A 6,956-nucleotide genomic window follows, 5' to 3' on the forward strand; every position below is an offset into this window, starting at 1 on the left:
ACTTGTCGAATATACATTTTCCTGGGTTATTTCTGCTGGGAATACTCCTTTCCTTTTGAGATCTGAAACAGCCAATTTCAGTGCCTGTGCTGAGGAAACAGTCCCAACTGTGAAAATACGATAGAATATACTCGGCTCGCACACACCAACCCCGGGAGCAAAGTGGCATTTCTTAATGTATTTATTCCCGGGTTAATTTCAGTGTGCTTTTCGATCTTTAGATTGAAACGGATCTTGTCCTTCATCCTGCACACATTCCTGCCTCAGAAACTGAAATTATAATTCAGTTAAAATGCCACAACACTGAATTATAACACAGTTACAAAGATAAATGAGAGAGTAAGAGACTTGGACAGGCAAAAAAAGTGACGTGAATTTAAATAAGATGGTGAAGAAGGGAGGCAAGAGAGAATATGCCAGAGCTCCTCCAGATGGCAAAATCTGCAGGGATGACCCCTGGAATGGCACGAGGGGCGAAGGGCTGCGGGCAGGAAACCCTTCCAGGCTCGGTAGCGCCCGAGATGGCAGCTCGATAAGGCGTTGCCTGGTCAGCAGCCCTTTGAGATCATCGCCTCCCTCGGACAGTTATTTGTTCCTACTTCTGCATCTCTTTCTTTTTCATTACTCTGCCTCCTTGCCTTGGTTTCCTTGCCTCAGACTGGCCCCGTCACTTCAAATTTCATGTTTCCTTTCCGTTTCAACCATTCCTGTCTTCTCCCGCGCTCTTCTCCCATCCTTTCCCATACTTCTGTTGCTTGTTCTTTCTCTCCCTATTTGTCACTCTCTTTCCATTCCTCCCAGCCCACCATCGTCGAAGGAGACGACCTCCCCCACCCCCAACCTCTCCCCACCCCAAGCCTCCCTCCCTTCCCCTGCGAGCCAGGCCGTGGTCTGGCATCAGAAACCCTTCCTCGCTCCTGGACGGAGAACTGAGGCGTCTGGGCTTTGGCACCTCGGCGCTGCTCACAGCTGGGACCCAGAGCAGATGTCACTTCCGCTGCCAGCTGCCGGCAGATGAGCGGCAGCTGCCCGAAGGGACGGACCTCCTGCGTGGCAGCTGCTGGGCTGACACTGATTAGCCGGAGCCAAGCTGCGAGCGGAGCCGGCCCCGCTGGAGGGGAAACCGTCCGCTCCGAGGTCAGCCCGCCCTCCCCACCTCCCCTCCAGTAGCCGAACGTGGGTTTGTAAAATCAGCACCTAGTCAAGGAGCCAGCCTGGCAAATCCGTCAGAGCCTCAGCAACAACAAAAAGCGAAAGGAAAGAAAAGAAGCCAAACGCAGGTACGGCTCGCAGTCCTGGCGACTGGAAAAAGTGTGTTTTCACTTACTAACCAGTGGCTTTGCCAGGAGTTGCTCAGAGACAAAAACCGAGGAACCCCACGATGCTGTGTTAAGCAGTTCCTTTCCACAGCAGAGACCCAGCCTGATTGAAACCCCATTGAAGTCAATGGGACTGAAAGTTCCTTGCAGTGCGCTCAAGAATGCGCGGCATCTCCTCCCTCCGGCCATCCCCAGCTAACTCACACATAACCATGCTGGTTATGCTGGGGGTTTTTTATTATTATTGTTATTTTTATTGTGCTGCAGTTTTAAGCGTGTATTTATGCTGTGCTCAACTCCCTTGCCGTTTGGTGGGGGAACATTATGGTCCTGATGAACGCCAGCTATGTTTTTTGGAGTTTAGTTGTGACTCCAGCTTAAGCATCCACAGGCCCATGGTCCGTGGGGTGATGGGGGCACTCCTCAAGGGCAATTCAGAGTTTAAAATCTCTCTTTGAAGACTCGCTCTGAACCCAGTGACAGCAGAGTAAGCCTAAAAGGATAATTTTGTGCTCGGCTGAAGCTAGTCTGAAGGGCTAGAAACCGTCTTGGCCTCTTCTGGACACTTTTGTCCCTCTCTCTGGTACGTTAGCCAAGCAGGGTTGTGCTGCTGTGTAGCAGGTCGCTTGAGGAAGCTGAAAAACTAACTGTTACCTGGCTGGAAACTAACCCAGCGGGACGTGATTTGCTTTCACCACACTCACCAGGTGGGACGACTTTGGGGGAGGAGGTACGTGAGGAATCCTGTCGCAAAGGGATGTGCTGGGGGCATGTAGGGCTACAGCCACAGAGACATAGATCAGCCCAAACCTCCGCTCAACTCCACCCTTGGGGCACTAGTTTTTTACCTTCGCAGCCTGGGGTCCTGCCTGTGTTGAGGGCGAGGGGAGTTATTTGTTGTTCTAACGCTCTTGTGCCCCTTCCGCAGACAAGGGCGTACAGGTAGGTGAAGCACGGGAGGGTGAGAGGCAGAATGTGGCTCCTCTGGCTGTCGTCTGCAGGCGTCGGAGGCAGTGAAGTACGCCCCGGGTTGTGTGTTGTGACTTGCAAAGCCTCGCTGAAAATGATACATCTGAAAATGCTCAGAGGTGAACTGCATTCCAGACCGGTAGGTCAGGGTAAGGAAAGGAAGGAAGGAAACGAGGTGTCTCTCACCCCTTCTGGGAGTGGCTGCTGAGCAGCAGATCAAAGCAGTACTCTTATGATGGATATTTCAAGAAAAGCTGCAAAATGCCTTGAGTGCACAGCACACAGGGTGTATTACTTCTCCTTGTTTATTTTTTTTCTTTTTTTTTTTTTTAAAGCAATTGGCTTCACTGACTTCAGTATTTAATCCCGCTTTCCATTGTGCACCTTTGTGTAGGCAGCCCCACAGAAATCCAAGGTGCAGGATTTGTCCAAAGCTCTGCCACAGCGGAGCAGGGATACTGATGGTGTGAGAACAGCCACTACAGTGGCAGCGATGCACCCTCTGGTGGTGTCCATCAATGTTTTATCCAAAACCTTCCCCAAATTAACTAAAGACGAGCACTGCCGATGGCAGAGGAAGAGCCAATACTTGCTGGGGTTGTCACCCCAGCAGTGACAACCTGGGGTACAGAGGTGGGCTGAAAAAATACCGAGCGTGGTGGGCTCCACAGCCATCGGCCCCACATCAGCCCCTGCGTACCACTAGAAAGTGAAATGAAGGCACGACTCGCTTACAGAGGAGGCTGGAAAACACGCTGAGCATGTGGGTTAGTGGAAAAAAATGGGGATTCATGCTAATCAGGTTGTGTGGGTGGAGGATGGCGGAGCCTTTGCTATCGGCTGGGGCTGCTCCTGCCAGCACGTACCTGCCTCAGGCTGGATTCTTGGTAGCGGTTTTTGCAGCGGTTTTTCGTTCCTCTGAAAACACACCCCGAGTAAGATCTGTTTCAGATTTCCAGAAAGCCCTAAAAGACAGGCCAAATGGGCAAGATTCTGGGCAACTCTGTGTTCAAATTATTAATCTTCAACTGCTTTTTTGAATGAAAAATTATGCTTTAATGAAAAATCTCAACTCTTTTTTTTATTATTAATTTTTGATGAAAGCTTTATGAGCACCAGAAGAGTTTTAGAAAATAGCTGCACTGTGCTATGCTGGATATGGTCAATGACTCTAGTGAGCATTAGTGAATGACTGGGGATTTTCAAAGTGGGATTAAGTGGGAAACAGGTAAATGTCATCTTATCCTACATTGGCAGCATTATATGCAAATCTAAAAAAAAAAAAGTTTATTTGAGTGTGAAGTAAAATGGAAAAAAAAAATCAGTAATAAATGACATCCATTAGATTCAGCGAGGACAACAGAATGATTTCTAGTTCATGATTATCATAAAGAAATCTCTTCTAGAATGAATCTGATCATTTATGTTCCTTAGGTTTGTATTTTACCCCAAGAAAACATGAACTGGATCAGATGGATCCTTAGAGGATCTGACATGACTAAAATGCAGTATGTTACATACTCAGGGTGGAAGAAATCAAACTTGCAGAAAATTATGTCGCAAGTAATAACGCCTTGTAAGTAAAACGCAGCCGCTGTTCAGTAGCTCTTTCATGCCCTCTGCAGTTAAAATGCTGTTTGTGTCTGTGCAGTCGAAGTGTGTTTTTTCCTGGTTTTGGAATGTCGTACTTAGGGTTAATGAAAACCTGTAGAGCAGTAAATACAGTCAGAATTTTTTTGAGGGTTGCCTGTAGGCTGGGTTGTGGCTTTTACATCTAGCAAGTGTTATGGCAAAGCTGATGATCTTGTGCTTTTGCTATGCTTACAGCAAGAGTTGAGAGCCCAGAAGTAAAGAGAGGTGCACTCCTGGACAAGATCTTTGCTGGTGCACATCGATGTTTCACTACAGCCATCTCTACACAGGTTTGGATTTTTGTGCATTTTTGCTGTCAAGTAGAAGTTATATATAAATAGATGATCCTATGAACTACTGAAAAAAATAGTTTCATAATTACATGTAACTTTTTTTTTGCATCACTTTCAGAGAGTGCATACCACATTTATGCACGGAAGCACATGAAACAATTAATCCTACTCAAAACCGTTATAAAAAGAGGTGAGAAAAAAGTCCCTTATTTCAATTGATTGTACCTTGATTACACTAAACTAATTTCAAATAGATGTCTAACTTTTGGACATATACAATTGTTTATAGTGAATCATACCCCCTACTTTTGAAGACAGATGTGCAAAAGTGCATAAAAAATTTCATTGGATGAGAGTAGAAATGGTCACCCAGATGAAAATAAGGACTGTAACTTCCTTTCTTATAGGTTCTACTCCAGCAAAGCATTTTAGCATATACGTAACAAAGCATGCAATATTCATTATCCATGGAGATGCCACATGTGCATGAAAATAAAAGTTACATCAGAAGGTAGTCTGAGGAATATGTTCTTCCTTATTTCTACAGTGCCAGAGAAAGCCAGTCCTGAAGTACCAGCAGAAAGGACTTTTCGGGAGGAAAGAACAAGTATGATCTAATTAAGCCAAAGAATTACTAGCAACAATAACAGCAGCAGCATTAATATTAAAAAAAGAGGAAGCAAAAAAGTCAGCAGTGCTGAGAGGATGATCTGCTGTTTAAAACATCAAAGGTGTTATTTTTCCTACCAATGACATAAGAGTGACCGCTGATTACCAATTCTGGCATGGACTTCCAGCCTGGACCAGAACAGGCCATTTCTTGCCTGTTCACTCAGGTTCTCTGCATATATGTGTGCAGTTGGAACAATAGCACCTCCTGTAAGCTCTCTGGGCAACGGCTGTCACTGTCGTGTATGTTTACTGGTACGTACAACACTCGGACAGATGGTCCTCTAATCAAAGCGTTTTCTGAAGAAACTAATATGTCCCTATAAATGGTTTACTTCGAGTTTCTGATCTTGACCGATCAGAATGTGCCAGCCACTTTTGAAACAGTGCCTCCTCTCCAAGGAACTTTATAGTCCAAGTAAACAACACAAGGAGTGAGGCTGGACACAGGCACTGGAAAGAGACTGGAGAAAGCCACAAAACCAGCGGCTTCTTGAGGAAAGACAAGGTCCCAGGATGGTGAGGCCAATGCTAGATGTATCTCCCCCAGTGTACTTCACTGCTCTGTTTTCTCCCCATAAAAGGGGAAAGCACATATGGTGCACGTGGTCCCAGGTTTAAAGTACAGAGAGGAGAGTGAGGAGAGCTGGGTGCTAGTCCCGCTCAGGGGAAGACGGGCGCCAGAAGCTTAGTAAACATCTCTATGCTTTAGCGTCTCCCTCTGTGCGATGTGAATAATGGCTCCTTCACGGCAGCCTATGTGCAGTGATTGCATTCATATTTATGAAGTCCTTTGTAAATTGAAAACCGTAAAAGCTTAAAAGTGCTGTCTTGTGAAATTTATTACTGCTGAGATGATACTTTAGTGGTAAAAACACCTCTCTGTATCAGGGAACCCTTGATTAACCAGTTGAACCATGGAAATCTCTCTTTGCCTGCATTCATTTTTCAGTGGCTCTAGAGATAATAGGTGGTATTACTCATGTACCTGAAATACAGGCAAGGACCTTGGACCGCAGAATTTATCAGTGTATTAAAATTATCCAGCCATGTTTCTCATTTGGCTCATTTGATTTTGTGCAATAGATTTACCAGCGCTCATCCCTGTTTATGTTCCGCGTCAGCAATGTGAATTGACCTGCAATCCCTCATGGACAGACCTGGGATTGTCACTCAGACCTATTACTATGCTATTAAGAACTGTGGGGTTTTTTGGAAAGCATTTAATAGAGGAAACTGGACTTCCAGCTTCTGTGTTGAGTGCCAGGGGAGCAAGGCCTGGCAGGGCGTGTGTGACCAGCCCCGGCAGCCTGGGGCCTGCTGGAGGCCGGCAGCCATTTCCAGAGCGAGCCTCCTTCTTGATCCCCACACAGGCCTACGCCACAGGGGCGTTATCGATGTCTTATCAGCCACCTGGACGAGGGGATCGAGTGTGCCCTCAGTAAGTTTGCAGACAACACAAAGTTGGGGGGGAGTGTAGGCCTGCTTGAGGGTAAAGGCTTTGCAGAGGGACCTGGACGGGCTGGATGGATGGGCCGAGGCCAATGGGACGAGGTTTAATCAGACCAAGTGCTGGGTCCTGCACTCGGGTCACAAAAATCCCATGCAGGGCTACAGGCCTGGGGAAGGGTGGCTGGAAAGGTGGGGATTTTAGTCGACAGCCGGCTGAATGGGAGCCAGCAGGCAGCCAAGAAGGCCAACAGCATCCTGGCTTGTATCAGGAACAGTGTGGCCAGCAGGACTAAGGAAGTGATGGTCCCCCTGTACTCGGCACTGGTGAGGCCCCACCTTAAATATTGTATTCGGTTTTGGGCCACTCACTACAACAAAGACATCGAGATTCTGAAGAGAGTCCAGAGAAGGGCAAAGAAGCTGGTGAGGGGTCTAGAGCACAAGTCCTACGAGGAGAGGCTGAGGGAGCTGGGGGTGTTCAGCCTGGAGAAAAGGAGGCTGAGGGGAGACCTTCTCGCTCTCTACAACTCCCTGAAAGGAGGGTGTAGAGAGGGGGCAGTCGGTGTCTTCTCCCAAGTAACAGATGATAGGACAAGAGAAAATGGCCTCAAGTTGACCACGG

The sequence above is a fragment of the Numenius arquata genome, chromosome 7 (assembly GCF_964106895.1).
Source record: "Numenius arquata chromosome 7, bNumArq3.hap1.1, whole genome shotgun sequence".
In the NCBI taxonomy this organism is placed as follows: Eukaryota; Metazoa; Chordata; class Aves; order Charadriiformes; family Scolopacidae; genus Numenius; species Numenius arquata.